This window comes from Schistocerca cancellata, chromosome 1 (assembly GCF_023864275.1).
Source record: "Schistocerca cancellata isolate TAMUIC-IGC-003103 chromosome 1, iqSchCanc2.1, whole genome shotgun sequence".
Classification (NCBI taxonomy): Eukaryota; Metazoa; Arthropoda; class Insecta; order Orthoptera; family Acrididae; genus Schistocerca; species Schistocerca cancellata.
The window spans coordinates 1,151,206,201-1,151,224,869 of NC_064626.1; positions in this window are offsets into that span (position 1 = coordinate 1,151,206,201).

Genomic DNA, 18,669 nt, shown 5'->3' on the forward strand with positions numbered 1-18,669 from the left:
TAACCAATGGCACCCCATACCATCACGCCGGGTGATACGCCAATATGGCGATGTCGAATACGCGCTTCCAATGTGCGTCCACTGCGATGGCGCCAAACAAACACGGATCCGACCATCATGATGCTGTAAACAGAACCTGGATTCATCCGAAAAAATGACGTTTCGCCATTCGTGCACCCAGGTTCGTCGTTGAGTACACCATCGTAGGTGCTCCTGTCTGTGATGCAGCATCAAGGGTAACCGCAGCCATGGTCTCCGAGCTGTTGGTCCATGCTGCTGCAAACGTCGTCGAACTGTTCGTGCAAATGGTTGTTATCTTGCAAACGTCCCCGTCTGTTGACTCGGGGATCGAGACGTGGCTACACGATCCGTTACAGCCATACGGATAAGATGCCTATCATCTCGACAGCTAGTGATACGAGGCCGTTGGGATCCAGCACGGCGTTCCGTATTACCCTCCTGAACCCACCGATTCCATATTCTGTGAAGTCATTGGATCTCGACCAGCACGAGCAACAATGTCTCGATATGATAAACCGCAATCGCGATAGGTTACAATCCGACCTTTATCAAAGTCGGAAACGTGATGGTACGCATTTCTCCTCCTTACACGAGGCATCACAACAACGTTTCATCAGGCAACGCCGGTCAACTGCTGTTTGTGTATGAGAAATCGGTTGGAAACTTTCCGCATGTCAGCACGTTGTAGGTGTCGCCACCGGCGCCAACCTTGTGTGAATGCTCTGAAAAGCTAATCATTTGCGTATCAAACCATCTTCTTCCTGTCGGTTAAATTTCGCGTCTGTAGCACGTCATCTTCGTGGTGTAGCAATTTTAATGGCCAGTAGTGTATATGCAGACTGAAGTGACGTATGAAAATTTATCCCTCGGCAGGGATTCGAAACCAGGTCTTCCGCTCACAAGGCAATTGCCTGGACTACCCTAGCACGCCTCCCTCGTCAATTCAGACTCCTGTTCACGCCCTCAGACCTGTTGGATTCCCCGTAAACTCGAACAGCATTGTAGAGGCTCTCCAACTGTATTGCAATTGCACCTCACAATCGAATGAACGAGGGATGCTGACTGAAACCCAGGCATCGCGCTTTAATAAAATGTAACTGTATGGTTCCATAGACCTTACCAGCAACCACTGGGCTGAGCTGGGAATCGGAATATGGACTGAGGAAGGAAGCGTTCTAAGCCAGTCCACGTAGAGGTGCAAAGGCACTGTGCCAGGGTGGTGTAGTGGTTAGCGGATCTGCCCAGCGATCAAGAAAACTGATTGTGAATACCGGATTTCGTACAAATTTTCATCCATAACTTCAGTCTGAATGTATACACCATAGGTCTTTGAGACTTGAGAAGGTCTCTGGAACCTCATAGTTTCATCTGATTAATGCTAAGAAAATTAGATCTGTAAATGACACCTGAAGTGGTAGGTGAGTTTTTCTATTTGGGCAGTAAAATAACTGACGTTGGCGGAAGTAGAGACGAAATAAAATCTAGACTGGAAACGTTAAGAAAAGCGTTGCAAAAGAAGAAGAGAAATTTGTTGACATCGAATACAGATACAGGGAGCCTTTTCTTAAGCTATTTGAAGTGTAGCTTTGCATGGAACTGAAACACGGAAGATAAACAGTTTACACAAGAATAGAGGAGAAGCTTTTGGAATGTGGTACTGCAGAAGAATCCTGAAGATTAGACGTGCTTAACAGATAACTAATGAGATATCGAATAGAACTGGAGAGAATAGAAATTTGTGGCAGAACTTGAATAAAAGAAGAAATCGCTTGATAGGGCATTTAGAGACATTAAGGGATCAGCAGTTTAGTACTGGAGGGAAGTCAGGGGAATAAAAATCTTTGAGGAAAATCAATGGATAAATGCACTGAGTAGATTCAAAAGGATGTAATCTGCGGTAGTTGAACGGCTCGCACACGTCATATTAGTTTCAGGAGGTGAACGGAGGAACTGCAACAGTGCAAACAAATTAGTGACAGACAAATATACAGTTTATTGCGCTGCGACACTTAAGTGGAGCACGTATATCCTATACTTACAGTGTTAAATTTGCAAAATTGATGACCCATTATCTCAGAACCTTTGACGGGTAGAGGTCTGAAATTTTTGGGAAATGCACTTTCACTTCTTTCCTGATTACTGAACCGCAATCATAATGTCAAGAAAAATAATTAACTGATTATGATTTTTTTAAAGTTTATATTCTATTTTTTTTAAATCCCATTATGCTTCTGTAAGTAAAAAACCATTATAGTTAGAAATGTTTTGGTGGTTCAGCAGCAACAGCATACTAAGGGGTAACATAGTGTAAAATTAGATATACGTATCTGCGGTAGTTCCTGAGACAATGGGTCAACTATTTACAAAAAGTAAATTTCAGGAAATCAATTTTAAACATTTCATTTGATACTAACTCACATATGGGGCCATGCGAGCTCCTAGAAACAGCCAGGCCCATAATCAGCATTATCTGAATCCTGGTCTTGATCACTCTGCAAACCTGAAAGCTTCTTTCTTTTCCTGCCTCTTGCTTCTTTAGTCATTTCCTGTGTTGCACGCTGGCTTTCATGATCCCGAGTCGATCCATTCGCTGGAAGGCTTGCAGTATGTTGGCTCCTGGAGTGATACCAAGTTGATATAGTACTCTAATTCTTCCCTTAATACCGTCATTAAGCGTTATCATAGCGACAAGAACACCCAAGAAAAGAGCTATAATTCCAACAAAGATATTTTTCGCTATGTGGGTCCAAATGACATTACTGAAAGACTCATTCTGGTTTTGCGTTCGATCATGGATACATTTAGAAAGAAGATCTGGATGAGCTAACTGTCTGTATGGGTTTAATAGTTTCCATCACTGCAGATGGTATGCTGTTTTTGTGCCTAAATTGTTCCTCTGCCCATGCTGCCTGCGCTTTGCGGTACTTTCCCCACGAATCAGCACCAGGTGGGCAAAGACCATGTACACGTGTACCATCAGGGAATATTTGTGGAAGAATGTAGCCCACACTGCTCTTTTCATGCCTTGTAGGTCATGTTTATTGTTTATTATTGCCATTCCATAATATTGCTGGAGTTCATCAATGTTTTTGTCTGTAAGTCTTCCTTTATCACCTGTAGTGTCCACAAAATGCATGTGCGATACCACCATTTCTGAATGAGATTTTCACTCTGCAGCGGAGTGTGCGCTGATATGAAACTTCCTGGCAGATTAAAACTGTGTGCTCGACCGAGACTCGAACTCGGGACCTTTGCCTTTCGCGGGCTGGTAGAGCACCTGCCCGCGAAAGCCAAAGGTCCCGAGTTCGAGTCTCGGTCTGGCACACAGTTTTAACCTGCCAGGAAGTTTCACCACCATTTCTGTTTACACACTGCATCCAGCCTTTTCAAAAAATGGTTCAAATGGCTCTGAGCACTATGGGACTTAACATCTGTGGTCATCAGTCCCCTAGAACTTCGGACTACTTAAACCTAACTAATCTAAAGACATCACACACATCCATGCCCGTGGCAGGATTCGAACCTGCGACTGTAGCAATCGCGAGGTTCCGAACTGACGCCCGTAGAACCGCTCGGTCGTAGCGGTCCGCCATCCATCCTTTTCGGACATTAAGATGAATTCAAGGAATAAATAGCTGAAAACCACAGCCTTCTAGGTTGAATAGTTCTGCAGATGGAGACAGATACTTAAGGAAGTCAGTGATGACTAAACTTTTTTTACACTTGCACTACTAAATTTGAAATAATAAAAAGTACACTTCGAATTGGAATTAATCGACAAATGATGAAACAAATTATTCAGGAGAGATTAAATATTATTGAAAGATAATAATCGGAAAATGCCACTTTTTGACCAATTTCACCATACGTACTCCCCGTAACTAACGTTGTACAGCAACCCGCTTATGTGCTTGCAAACAGATCCAACTAAGCAGTTGCTTTTCAGAATGTGTGCATTACTGAAAAACAATGTCAACAAGACTTTGACTATCCTGGACGCCACACTGTTAATCGCTGTTGTAAACACTTGCCCCTGTAGAAAGACTATGGGCGATATCACTTGTATACTAAGTCTCGCAGACTGATCTCGATTACGAATTGGAGCTACGAACTGCAAGCCTGGAACTCTGTACCGTTGCTGCCCGTGGCCGCTGCTAATCACAACGCGGAAGTCTGTCTCGTTGGCGGCTGTGCTGAGGTTTCTGATTGGGCCGCACGTTTGACTGGCAGCGAACTTCAATGCGCCGCCCGTGGCCCCACGTGGAAACTGTCTCAGTGCGCCAGCCCCGGTTGCGTTCATTGGCGAGGACACACCGCTGTTCGTCTATTGCAGGGGCGGGCAAACGTTGCACGCGGCTCATGAGCACACAGCGCTGCACGTGTGCTGCTCGTGTGCAATCGTCGAACGGGACAGTGCCGACAGCCTGCAGGTTGCGGCAGTGTAGCACCAGGCTAAGCTGCGGACGTTGAAGCGAAGCGACCACTACGTAGTGAACGTTGTATTTCAGTAACCGGAAAATGCAGAGTGAATCAAGGAAACGGAGAATTGGAGATTTGCTATCTTTTAAAAAGGAATGGGAGAGCCATTTGTTCTCTGTGGAAAAACGTGAAAATTGGAAATGTATAATATGTGACAGTATTCTCGCTGGTGAGCGGAAGTTTAATATTGAACGCCTTTATAATAAATTTCAGTATGTTGCCGTTCTTAGTGCAATAAAAGAGGAATTTCTCAAGCGATTTGGGGATATATCTTACTTATCCCAAGGTTTTGAATAGTTCTCGAGAGAATCTGGTTTCTGTATATGATATTCATCTCAGTTTGCAAATGGAATTAATAGATCTACAGTGTAATTCTCGTCTGAGAGACAAGTTCCTTTTGGCAAGACGTGTAATAGATCTTTATCACGACTTTCCACAGCAAGAATTTCCATGTCTCCATCGTGAAGCCATGAAGATAGTCAATGTTGGGCTCGACATACTTTTGTGAGAGATTTTTTTTTTACGAAAATTAATAAGTCTCGGTTAAGAGCAAACATCAGTAATGAAAATTTACGTAACTGTTTGCGTTTGTCTGTATGCAGAAATTTTGTTCCAGACATTAAACGTATTGTAAACTCCACCTTTGATAATTAAACAAAACGTATCGTAGGTAATAGGTACTCTTGCAAACCATGATTACTTTCAAGCACTCCTACTAACCTTATTCCTTCATTTAATAAAGCAGGCCAGGAAACAAAACGCATTACAGGGGAAGAAGCGGAGAGACGGTATGGTGGGGAGGGGTGAGAAGCGGGTGGCCAGCTTGCCCCTGTGTGCACGCAGAACACCTGTTAATTGCACACGTGCATGTGCACCGCACACGTGCAGAATTCCTGCCGCCCCTGGTCTAGTGGGATGTGAGAAACCGCCTAGAAACCGTATCGACACCATCGTGGCCAACAAAGAGCCGAGCGGGTCCGACCAATGGCCAGCGAATCTCCCTATGACGAAAGTGGCGCTTTAACGGGCACGTCTATCCGAACAGGTTATCAGCTTAACTTCACTGCCCGACAGAAAAGTGAAGAGCCCAGAAATGAAAGAGGATACGAAGAGAAACGTCACGGGTTGAGAGCGTGAGTGAAGTTGTCATTGATTAGAAACTAGAGAAAAATAGAGCTCGCTTATCAGTATGACGTTGCAGGCTTTGTGGCCTGGATTCATCGACTGATTCGTTCGGGAAATGTGTCATAAAGCGTTTGTATCCTCTCCCGAGACGGACTGGCCCACAACTGTTGTAATCTGTTTTTTTTTTTTTTTTTTTTCATCAGTCTACTGACTGGTTTGATGCGGCCCGCCACGAATTCCTTTCCTGTGCTAACCTCTTCATCTCAGAGTAGCACTTGCAACCTATGTCCTCAATTATTTGCTTGACGTATTCCAATCTCTGTCTTCCTCTACAGTTTTTGCCCTCTACAGCTCCCTCTAGTACCATGGAAGTCATTCCCTCATGTCTTAGCAGATGTCCCATCATCCTGTCCCTTCTCCTTATCAGTGTTTTTCACATATTCCTTTCCTCTCCGATTCTGCGTAGAACCACCTCATTCCTTACTTTATCAGTCCACCTAATTTTCAACATTCGTCTATAGCACCACATCTCAAATGCTTCGATTCTCTTCTGTTCCGGTTTTCCCACAGTCCATGTTTCACTACCATATAATGCTGTACTCCAGACGTACATCCTCAGAAATTTCTCCCTCAAATTAAGGCCGGTATTTGATATTAGTAGACTTCTCTTGGCCAGAAATGCCTTTTTTGCCATAGCGAGTCTGCTTTTGATGTCCTCCTTGCTCCGTCCATCATTGGTTATTTTACTGCCTAGGTAGCAGAATTCCTTAACTTCATTGACTTCGTGACCATCAATCCTGATGTTAAGTTTCTCGCTGTTCTCATTTCTACAACTTCTCATTACCTTCGTCTTTTTCCGATTTACTCTCAAACCATACTGTGTACTCATTAGACTGTTCATTCCGTTCAGCAGGTCATTTAATTCTTCTTCACTTTCACTCAGGATAGCAATGTCATCTGTCCTTAATATCCTCGATACCTGATCCAAGAACCATGGACCTTGCTGTTGGTGGGGAGGTTTGCTTGCCTCAGAGATAGAGGTTGCCGTACTGTAGGGGCAATCACAATGGAGGATTATCTGTTGAGAGGCCAGTCAAACATGTGATTCCTGAAGAAGGGCAACATCCTCTTCACTTGTTGCAGGGACAACAGTCTGGATATACGAATGCATTGTTTCGCGTCGATGTATACTAATAAAATTTGCCGGCCTCTGTGACCGAGCGGTTCTAGGCGCTTCAGTCCGGAACTGCGCTTCTGCTACGGTCGCAGGTTCGAATCCAGCCTCGGGCATGGATGTGTGTGATGTCCTTAGGTTAGTTAAGTTTAAGTAGTTCTAAGTCTAGGGGGCTCATGACCTCAGATGTTAAGTCCCATACCGCTTAGAGCCATTTGAACCATTTTTTTAATAAAATTTTCTCGGGCTTCCAGCTGCGTTCGGTGGTCTAAAATCCACGAGCTTTCGGCCACGATCTCCTCGACCATTGTCAAGTGGTGACTGTCGAATGATTGCTGCTCCTTCCTGTTATTGCGCGCACTACTAGCTTTTGAGACGCTGTTACAAAAGAAGCGATCGAGTTAAAAATTTCTGACAAGACTCTTTAATAACGACGGCGACGTGCAGCTAAGCACAGCACGGAACCCGGCCCTCGGAAAGTTGAAGCGGGCGCTGCAAACGCTCAATAACATTACCATATATGGCGCTGGAGCTATATAACGACGGTAGCAGCAATCATTCGACATTCACCCCCTGACAATGGCCGAGGAGAACTCGGCCAATAGCTTGTGAATTTTAAACCACTGCGCGCGGCTGGAAGCCAAGGAAAATTTTATCAACAGTCTGTATGATTGATTGACCTGGCCTTCTAACATCATCCAAAACGGCCTCTCTGTCCTGGTACTGCGAACGGCTGAAAGCAAGCGGAAACTATAGCCGTAATTTTTACCGATGGCATGCAGCTCTACTGTATGGTTAAATGACGATGGCATCCTGTTGGGTAAAATATTCCGGAGGTAAAATAGTCCCCCATTCGGATCTCCGGGCGGGGACTACGTAGGAAGACGTTGTTATCTGGTGAAACAAAAATGGCCTTCTACGGATCGGAGCGTGGAATGTCAGATCCCTTAACCGGGCAGGTAGATTAGAAAATTTAATAAGGGAAGTGGAGGGGTTAAAGCTGGATAGAGTGCGAAATAGTGAAGCTCGGTGGCAGGGGGAACAGGACTTCTGGTCAGTGGAATACAGTGTTATAAATACAAAATCAAACAGCGGTAATGCAGGAGTAGGTTTAATAATGAGTAAAAAAAATAGGAACACGGATAAGCTACTATGAACAACATAGTGAACGCATTATTGTAGCCATGACAGACTCGAAGTCCACACCCACCACAGTAGTACAAGTTTATATCCCAACTAGCTCTGTAGATGAGAAACATATTGAGAAAACGTATGATGAGATAAAAGAAATTATTCAGATAGTTCAGGAAGCCGAAATTTTAATAATCATGGGGGGCTGTAATTCGATATTAGGAAACAAGGGAAGGAAAAGTAATATGTGAGTGGGAAGTGAATGAAAGAGGAAGCAGGCTGGTAGAGTTTTGCACAGAGCATAACTTAATCATTGCTAACACTTGGCTTAAGAATCATGAAAGAAGGTTGTATACGTGGAAGGACCCTGGGCACACCGTAAGGCTTCAGATTGATTATATAATGATTAGAGAGAGATTTAGGAACCGCTTTTAAGTATCTTAGTCAATGGGGTTATTCCTATCTCATGCAAGAAATTCTGTCCTGACTATTAAAACACTGCACAACAACTTTTTCTCGGCATATCATGCACGTACATACTTTCCACACACAATGCATTAATAAAACACACACAATAAATTTAATCCTAATGCTTCACTGAAATAATCACAAAACAATTTTTACACTGAACTGACTCATATTTTGCTGTCCTAAAAGCGTACTACTATTTTCCGACCTCCACGCATCCAAGTCTGTGCCTTCGTTTCATGGACCAAAACCGTGCCGTTGTTTTCTTTTTATCACTTTATGAGATCGTTTGTTCCCGCAAATTACACAATAATATTATCAAACTTAACAAGGAATCTTACATAATACACATGAGATTATAAGCACTTATATCCAAACATACATCACAATTCTTATTTTTCTGTATATAATCACAACGACATGCATTTGATAACGCCCTGTACTCCAGTGAACCGTCTTTTAAATTTCACTTTCCGTTGCATTCTCCCTTAGTCAAATTTGAGGCATTTCCCCCGCTATTCGGTGAAGTCTTATGTTTAAGGTAATCTCTAGGGGACAGTATTGTACCTGGAAGATACAAACACGCTGTGTTTCGTGGTCAGTGATTCATGCGAGTGATTGGTTTTTGAAAAATATAAAGGAATGCTCGCTGGAAACTGCCATAAGCACTGGGGCATGAGGTTGTGTTTGGTTCTGTACATTTGAGTACTGTTTAGAAGTTATTGTTACTTCTTCAGTTACAGAATTTTATGGTGCACAAAACTGAGTATGTTTTGAAACGGAGGAAGGTCTTCCGTAAAGGAACACGTGGTATATGCAAATGAACTGAATTTCTTTAATTTCATCACAATTATCCCTTTCTTTAAAATGGAAAGTTGTGTTAGTTGCCAATAGCTCCTATTTCACAAGGTTTTTAACTCTTAACTGACTTTTGATGGTATTTCTTCTTAATTTGATTTTACTTACTGATTATTGGTGTTTAGTTGATTCATAATGTAGCACCCGGCTATTAAATACAGTACTGACAATAAATTCTGATAGAGTATTTGTTCCTAGGTACAAGGTCACATTGCACCTTGGAAAAGTTCCCCACATTCGGAAAAATATTACTTTTCAGAAGTAACTTCTGTAATTTCAGAAAAAGACTGCTGCAAACGTAAGCTGAATGCTTTCGTTTCAAAATGAACAGATCTGTCTAGAGGTGAAAATTTGAGAAGTGTTTCAGCTGTAACATTCTCCCATACCAAATACCATATCTTTTATTAAATAACTGACAATTAGGCAACTCATACTAAAATAAAACTCTGATTCCATATAGAATTACTTAGTTCACCTGTGAAAGTCTGGGGTTCACTCCAGTGACTGAAAAAATTTGTTATTTCTGGTGCTTATTTCTAAGTACAAAATCCTCAGAGACCGTAGAAACATTATATTCTGAATCAAGAGGCGCACATACTTTCTCATTATAAACATTAGTCTCAGTAATAGGCTGTACATTTTCAGTTACTTCTCTGTGCAGACATTGCTCCTTTAATAAATTATTTTCAACTTCCCTTCCCTCATCTTCTGCAGCTACGGCACTCACGCCATACACAGAAAGAGTTTCCATCTGGCTGACGCCCTTAAACAATTCATAGACTACTTCCTTCGCACCAGTTTTCTCGCTTCGAGTTCCCTTGCCACATTAAATTTATGAAACTCCCACGGATTAGCTGCAGAAACTTCATTAATTAGCGCACATGTCCCCAGTGCGCCGCATTTAGTTCTCTCTCATCTTTCGACGCCCAGTGTGAATTGACGTTCCTGTCAAGAGCCATCGGCTCATCTCCCACTATAGAAATAAATGCACAGATCCCTTCCTCCGATGTATCAGTCTCAGTAGCCTCAACTTTATCTCCACACACAGTCACCAATGCCCCTCACAGTAGCTCACCTTCATCAAAACAGCGTAAAATCCTGTTGCAACCTGACAACTATCAGCTGATGCCGATTTATGCATAACAACGTCATCTTGAGCTGATGGGCCCTTAGTAATGCCAGCGTCACAGACACCTACCATTTGCGTTACTGGTGTTGCCGCCATTGCACAGTACTTCATAAGAATTCTCAGTACATCAGATTTCTACAAAGATAAGATTCACCTCTGCCTCCCTTTCCGACATGGATTTTCTATCATAAGTGAAACAACGCGATCTCCTTCTGTCCCTGAATTGAATAAAGTGTCTAACCCCATATCTTCATAATATAAATTGAAATTATATCCCTTTATCTTCAGTACGTTCTCTTTTCTGTTGCGCTGCTTCCATACACCTGTGATCATACAATTAAATTCAAATTCAAAAACTGAAAGAGTTTTATTTACGAGGTGCATTCAAGTTCTAAGGCCTCCGATTTTTTTCTAATTAACTACTCACCCGAAATCGATGAAACTGGCGTTACTTCTCGACGTAATCGCCCTGCAGACGTACACATTTTTCACAACGCTGACGCCATGATTCCATGGCAGCGGCGAAGGCTTCTTTAGGAGTCTGTTTTGACCACTGGAAAATCGCTGAGGCAATAGCAGAACGGCTGGTGAATGTGCGGCCACGGAGAGTGTCTTTCATTGTTGGAAAAAGCCAAAAGTCACTAGGAGCCAGGTCAGGTGAGAAGGGAGCGTGAGGAATCACTTCAAAGTTGTTATCACGAAGAAACTGTTGCGTAACGTTAGTTCGATGTGCGGGTGCGTTGTCTTGGTGAAACAGCACACGCGCAGCCCTTCCCGGACGTTTTTGCTGCAGTGCGGGAAGGAATTTATTCTTCAAAACATTTTCGTAGGATGCACCTGTTACCGCAGTGCCATTTGGAACGCAATGGATAGGGATTACGCCCTCGCTGTCCCAGAACATGGACACCATCATTTTTTCAGCACTGGCGGTTACCCGAAATTTTTTTGGTGCCGGTGAATCTGTGTGCTTCCATTGAGCTGACTGCCGCTTTGTTTCTCGATTGAAAAATGGCATCCACGTCTCATCCATTGTCACAACCGACGAAAAGAAAGTCCCATTCGTGCTGTCGTTACGCGTCAACATTGCTTGGCAACATGCCACACGGGCATCCATGTGGTCGTCCGTCAGCATTCGTGGCACCCACCTGGATGACACTTTTCGCATTTTCACGTCGTCATGCAGGATTGTGTGCACAGAACCCACAAAAATGCCTACTCTGGAGGCGATCTGTTCAACAGTCATTCGGCGATCCCCCAAAACAATTCTCTCCACTTTTGTCGATCGAGTCGTCAGACCGACTTGTGCGAGCCCGAGGTTGTTTCGGTTTGTTGTCACACGATGTTCTGCGTTCATTAAACTATCGCACCCACGAACGCACTTTCGACACATCCATAACTCCATCACCACATGTCTCCTTCAACTGTCGATGAATTTCAATTGGTTTCACACCACGCAAAATCAGAAAACGAATGATTGCACGCTGTTCAAGTAAGGAAAACGTCGCAATTTTAAGTATTTAAAAGAGTTCTCATTCTCGCCGCTGACGGTAAAATTCCATCTGCCGTACGGTGCTGCCATCTCTGGGACGTATTGACAATGAACGCGGCCTCATTTTAAAACAATGCGCATGTTTCTATCTCTTTCCAGTCTGGAGAAAAAAAATCGGAAGCCTTAGAACTTGAATGCACCTCGTATTTAAACATTCTAGATTGAAAATCGACATAGTAAAATGATCGATCTTTTACAAAAGATTAGTGTTAAAACCAGAATGAAATTTTCACTCTACAGCCGAGTGTGCGCTGATATGAAACTTCCTGGCAGATTAAAACTGTGTACCGGGCCGAGACTCGAACCCGGGCAAAGGTCCCGAGTTCGAGTCTCGGTCCGGCACACAGTTTCAATCTGCCAGGAAGTTTCATATTAGTGTTAAAACCTCTGTAACTATGTGAAAAAGCACACGTGTAATGTCTGTGATAAATATTCGTTTGAAGAAGAGAGTATTTTGTGAAAAACTAATAATTTTTTTAAAAATAAAATACAGAAATGAATGTAAATTGTAAATGACCTGTCTGTAACATTCTAAGGGTATTACAACATGTAATGCAGTTAAACCAAATGAAAACAAGAAAAAGTAGGTGATCCGCTATGGGTTTTCGACTGCCAGTCTATTGGACGACCTTGGTGCGAGCACCGCAAGGGAGGAAAGAACAGAAAACCAGGGCAGCTGCATTCGAGCGTGCGTGTCGTGGCATGTCGTGTATGGCGATGTGATCCTTAAGCAAAAACAATTCGGAGTGAAAGTGCCGAATATATGTTGTGGTAGTAGTTTATAGTTCCTGAAGTCGTCTCCAGTTTATTTTGTGTTGGAAAGCAAGAATATCCGACTGGTATTATATGATGGAATATGGACCCAGTGGTACAGAAAGTTAATATGTCTGCCGCAAGTGGGTGATGACCATTAATTAGTTCAATCACTGGAGGCATGAAGAGCCTATCCAAATTTTCCTACAGCAAGCACCAACTTCAACAGCGATACGACTGCAACGAACCACACAAGGCGCCTGCGAGTGCGTAAATTCGACCACTAATTCACTTTCCGTAGCACGGCCAACGCCACAGAACGATGCAGAAATTAGTCCGCCCATTAATAATAAGAGCTATTAGCGAGTCATCCAGTTAAATATTGTCTCGTTCGTAGTTAAAACGCATTCCCTTCCCATCTACTTAACGTTAAAAACGGTTCGATTACACGCGATTCGGACATTTGAAGTACAAAGCGAGTCGGTCATACGTGGAATCGGCGGGTTGGGTTACACACTCCAGAATTCATGATCATTCGAAATAGCACCTGTCTGATATACTTTTATTTTTCTTGACGGTATTTTTGTTCCGTCTTTACAACTACAAGAAGCTGCGTGTTTTTCTCACCAGACGCGTTTCGCTGTATTGATGTAAAGCATCATCAGTGGTTTGTAATTAAATATATTTACAATTTGATTTGTTTTTTACATCGAAAAACAGGTAATCAGCAATTTGTTGAATTTTTCTTATGTTAATTTTTCCTTGGTTTACTGCCTACATCAGGAAATGCCATCTGCTACCACGTCTTTGGTTTCTTTCTTCATTAGACATTGATACTTACGACCTAATTTTTCCCTCCATTTTTTTATGTTTTACATAGCACACTTTTTCGTACACCACTGTTCGCTGTTTATTTGTGCGCTTCTAAATGTTTATTATGTTTTGTAGTGCATTGCCATTAGTGTACTTTTGACCTACATTTTTTTCCTATGTAGTTAATTATACGTGCGTTATTCTATTTAATTGTGTTGCTGTGCACTTGAATAATGAAGAACAGTGAGTTGTAGGAAAAAGCGAGGAGCAAAAAGTGAAATAAAATTGGGGGGGGGGGGGGAAGAAGGCGGCGGGGATTGACTAGGAGAGTGTGAAGGATGGAAAAAGTCCTTTTCTTTTTCACTTGATTTTTTCAATTATTTTATATAGTGTGTAGTTTCCAATATTTCTTTGGTCATTCAGTAACTGTTTATTATTTGTTAACGCTTCGTGTATGTGGAAATTTTTTTACAAAGGAGGAGATGTCTGTCTTTATTGATTATTAGGATATATCTTGTTAAATAGTGCTTGTTCTTTGGTATTCCTTTTTTGGATTGTCTGCAAATGTTGGATGGCCTCTACCTTCTCTGTTACATGCTTGAGTCTGTAATCAGTTTTTCCTTTCTCTGCGTCTGTTTCAACACCGATTTATTTTACAGAAGTGCATCTTAGTTTTCCGAATTACTGCTCTGATTTTGTGGTTCCTGAATCTCTGGTCCCACAAACCTTTGACTATGATAGTGACCCCTACGCTGAACGTTGTTACTGCTATTACTCCGCTGAAAATTATTGTTATGGTTCCACTGTAATTATTCATATGGTTGCGATTTTCGTAATCATTTTGATGCATATTTTCGTTTACATTCCCCTGTCTGTAATGAAAATTCTGCCGCTTGTATCTTAGAGACTGCTCAACGTTCTCTGAAACATGTAAAAATTTGTCAGTCGAGTTTGGTGGACCATGAAACTGTCAGTAATGCTCAAGCAACCTGTCTGTGAGATTTATGTTTGAAATTATGGCTGTGTTACATATCACTGTAAGGCGTCGTTACATTTTGTATGCTAATGTGTCTTCTATGAGAAACATGAATTTTTGGTCCAACTGATATACTCCATTTCTTCCAATGATGATGCTTTAAATAATCGAAACCGGTCAAGAGTAAGGTGAAATATCTACATCTGATGGCGAAAAAGTAATTTAAATGCTTTGCTTTAAATATCTTACAGTTGTAACTAATTACCTGTACAAATTAAAATACAGGATATCTAAAACACGACTCTTAGAGAACGACAGCCTTTTAAAAGGACCACAGAAGTTTAATTATAAATCTGAAGAACCTAGTGTGGACGTAGGTGGGGGCGGGGGGGGGGGGGGAGAGAATGAATAAAAGGAGAAATAAGGTGATGAAAAGATGTTCGGTAGGTCTGAAGGGTGTGGGAATAAAATAAGGGGGTCTGTTGAGCTACATCTATGGCAATGAAGGTACGTGTTGGTGTGAATAGTACGGAAACAGAAAATGAGGGTGCGTGTGGACAGAGTCCGAGTTTGGGAGTCATCGATCTTTTCACTCGTTCGTATTTCATAGAAACACTTCACTTCATTCTTCGTCTTCCATTCTCGGTTCTTGTATATTACCTTCCTTTAGCGATAGCTTACGCCTATTTAGCTGATAATTTCGAAAATTTGAATAGTTTCAAATTGTCGAATGCTTTTTCTATATCGACAAATCTTACGAGAGTGACTTAATTGTTCTGAAGTCTTGCTTCCATTACGTAGTGCAGCATCTGAACTGCCTCCCTGGTACCCTTACCTTTCGTGAAGGAAAACTCATGCTCATCTGGTGTCACAGCACCTTTACACCTCTCGTATACCGGTTGATGTGGAAGCCTCTTGCAGAGAATAGTATTGATTTTATCGTGCTAGATGTCCTGTTTCCGCAAGTGTTAGTTCGTAGTAGTTACAGATACAGGCGAGAAATGTATCATACGAGCATTAGAATCATAAGCTGTCAAATCAGTGTATCTTGTAAATATTAAACATCTGCTATTAATAGCGTGTCTTCTAATAATTATTGCTGATTAAATATGCTTAATTATTAGTCTGAATGAAGGTGTGAATGCGAAGTAATATAATAAATGAATATTGTCATGCCTGTTAACGGAGTTATACGTTAGCGTGAGAACTGTATTTAGACAGCACGAGTTAGTCATATATTAAGGGGTAATATTTACTGCATAATTCGCCAGTTTGCAGTAATGGGGACACAACGAACATACTACGACATTTTACTTGGCGAGGGAATATTTCATTTTTAATGGGTTTTCTAAAATGGTTCACTTAACTAATCTGGGGTGAAAAGCTATTAAGGTGTCATTGGTCAAATGTAAAAGGATAGTGCGGTTTTATTCTGATATTGGATTAGCTATGAGATTTCTCAGCCAATCAGAAGATACTGCTTTCGTGCATATTTTGCGAATTAGAAAATTACTTTGTGAAGACTAGAAAAAAGGATTCCGAGCTCAGCTATCATTAAGGTCGGACGCATGTACTAGGAGCTTTGAATATAAGTAGTAGTTTTGCGGAATTATGAATTATAATTGATCGCAGAATGTTGGAAGTGTTTACGGACGAACGGGAAGGACGAACGCGGGAAATTCCCGATTTTCTGTTTGAACTGCGACTTTTTGAATACATTAAATCCGCTTGGCGTTTTATGCAGGTAAGGATCGAGAACTGATCGTTTGAAGAGACCGAGGTGCGGAATATTTGAAGAAGTATTCCAATTCACAGAACCTCTGTGTGTTTACTTTTCGGTCACAGGATACGTTCAGTACCATAAGCTGGCTATTACGAATGGCTGTGATTGCATGTGAGCGTCGATTTCATAACTTCAGATTAGCACCAACTTGACTGTGTTTTTGTATCAAAGAAGTAGCAATACATTGAAGTTTTCACTGACAAACCATCTCTCCATTAATAACTCTCCTCAGTTATCCCGAAACTAGAAAAACCTTTACATCTACATCGACATGACTACTCTGCTTGGCAGAGTGTGCATGTAATCACCTTCAAGCTATTTCTGTATCGCATGTTACTGACACGAAACCGGTCTTGACTTTCAATAAAAAGTATTTTACAGTCACTGTGGAACATTTGATTCAAAATGTTTCTATACCGTTCCACTCCCGAAGACACACGGAAAAATAACGAATGCTTAAATCTTCCTGTGCGAGCTCAGATTTTTCTTATTTTGTTATAGTGATGACGATTTCTCCCGATGTAGGTGGGCGCCAACAAAATAATTTCGGAATCAGACGAGAAATGTTGGCGACTGAAATTTCACGAAAAATGCCTTTGTTTTAATAATTTCCACTTCAATTCTCGTAACATGCCCGTGTCACATTCTCCACTATTTCATGATAATACAAGATTAGCCTCCCTTCCTTGAACGTTTCCGATGTTCTTTTCTTTGAAAAAACTATGGTTTTATTTAATTTTTTCGTTTGCAGGTTACAAAACCGTCATTTTTATTACATACGAACGTTTTAAAACGTACATACATATATACATACACGAATAAGCAAAAAAGTAACATTTTTAAAGAATAAGTGCTAGATCTATATAGGAAATTTTTGTACTGTATTCAGTAGTTAAATGTGCACACTGCATCTTAAGTATACTTTATAACAAAATTTTCTTTATATGTGAACATATAATTATGAGCTAAATGCAAAACAATTAACAGTTTATAAGAATTAAGTACCTTCACTAAAATTATTTTTTTCACTGTATTCAATAGTTTAATGTTAAACAGTACTTTAAGTGGATAATCCCTTTTGTGGCGTGTCTTTGTATCTTGTGGCCAATTTCAGTAAGACAACAACAAAATCAGTTACTTATTAGTAACGTAACAAGAGGTTTTTTTTAATCACTGCTTTTTCCGGCTAGTGATCGTTATTTTGTTGAAGAAATCTCCACCTGGGAACGTGTATCAATGGTGTCTATCAAGCATGGCACTAAATTCAGGCACAGAAGTGATCATATACAACCAGCAAACAAGCTAAATGCATGATAAGTTATCTCAACTATACAAGAGTAATGATTTTTTAGAAATCTTCAGTGCTGTTGCATAATAATCTCATTACTAATTGCAGATCGTCTATGGAATTTACCGCTACTGTTATTCGGGGTGGCAACACTTTTCTTTAAGCAAAATGAACAGTTTTGTCACACAATATCACACGCACACAACACTAATGTGTTGTTTCCTGTCAAAATATTTCATAAAATTCGTTACGAAATAACCAGGCTTCATACATCAGCAGAGAACAAATTTTATCACGTAAGATGCCGTTTGCATAGACATAAGTTCACTATGTTTAAAGATTATTCACAATCTAAGTAGAACTTACAACCTCTGAGTGGGTTCTGGGCCACCAATGCACAATTACTATCGCAGTAACGAGCATCAAGATTTATGTTTGTATAAAAATTCAATTTAAAACTGCCGCTGCAATATTTCAATAAGATGGGGGCTAACATAAGATAGTCAGTTATCGATTCTCCTTGACGCACTGTTTTACTACTAACAAATAATATATATTAAATCTTTTTTGTACCTTTACTAGATGCATTAATTTCTTTAAAGTCAGTACCACCATTAGACTGTTGTTTATTTACGGTGTTACATTTACACCTACACAATCATGATTTCGGCTTCAAAGTACCATTATCAAATGTTTTAAGTGTTTTAAATTACCTATGATGGCATACTGTCATATTAGAATACACTATTAGACACATTGTCTAAGAGTCGATATTTCTGGCAGAGCCTACTGCTTTGTTTCATTAATGTTATTCGACGATTATTCAGCATTTACCAATAAACCACGCTGTAGATCAATAGCGTTAATGGCTGAGCTCCATTGTAGCTGATCAGAAAACTTGATATTTATATAGGACGATAACCATAGTGAAGTAAAGGTCCAAACAAAGTGGATTCCTTTCAGTGACACAGAAACTCTATTTTTCAAAAATTTCTTAATAACATAATAAACTTAGTTACAGACCTCTGTGCTGTGAGACATCAATCACACCCGATCAGTACAACAGTTCGAATAAGAAGAAGGATTATTCAAGATAAATCATAGATAACAAAAGATGGAGAT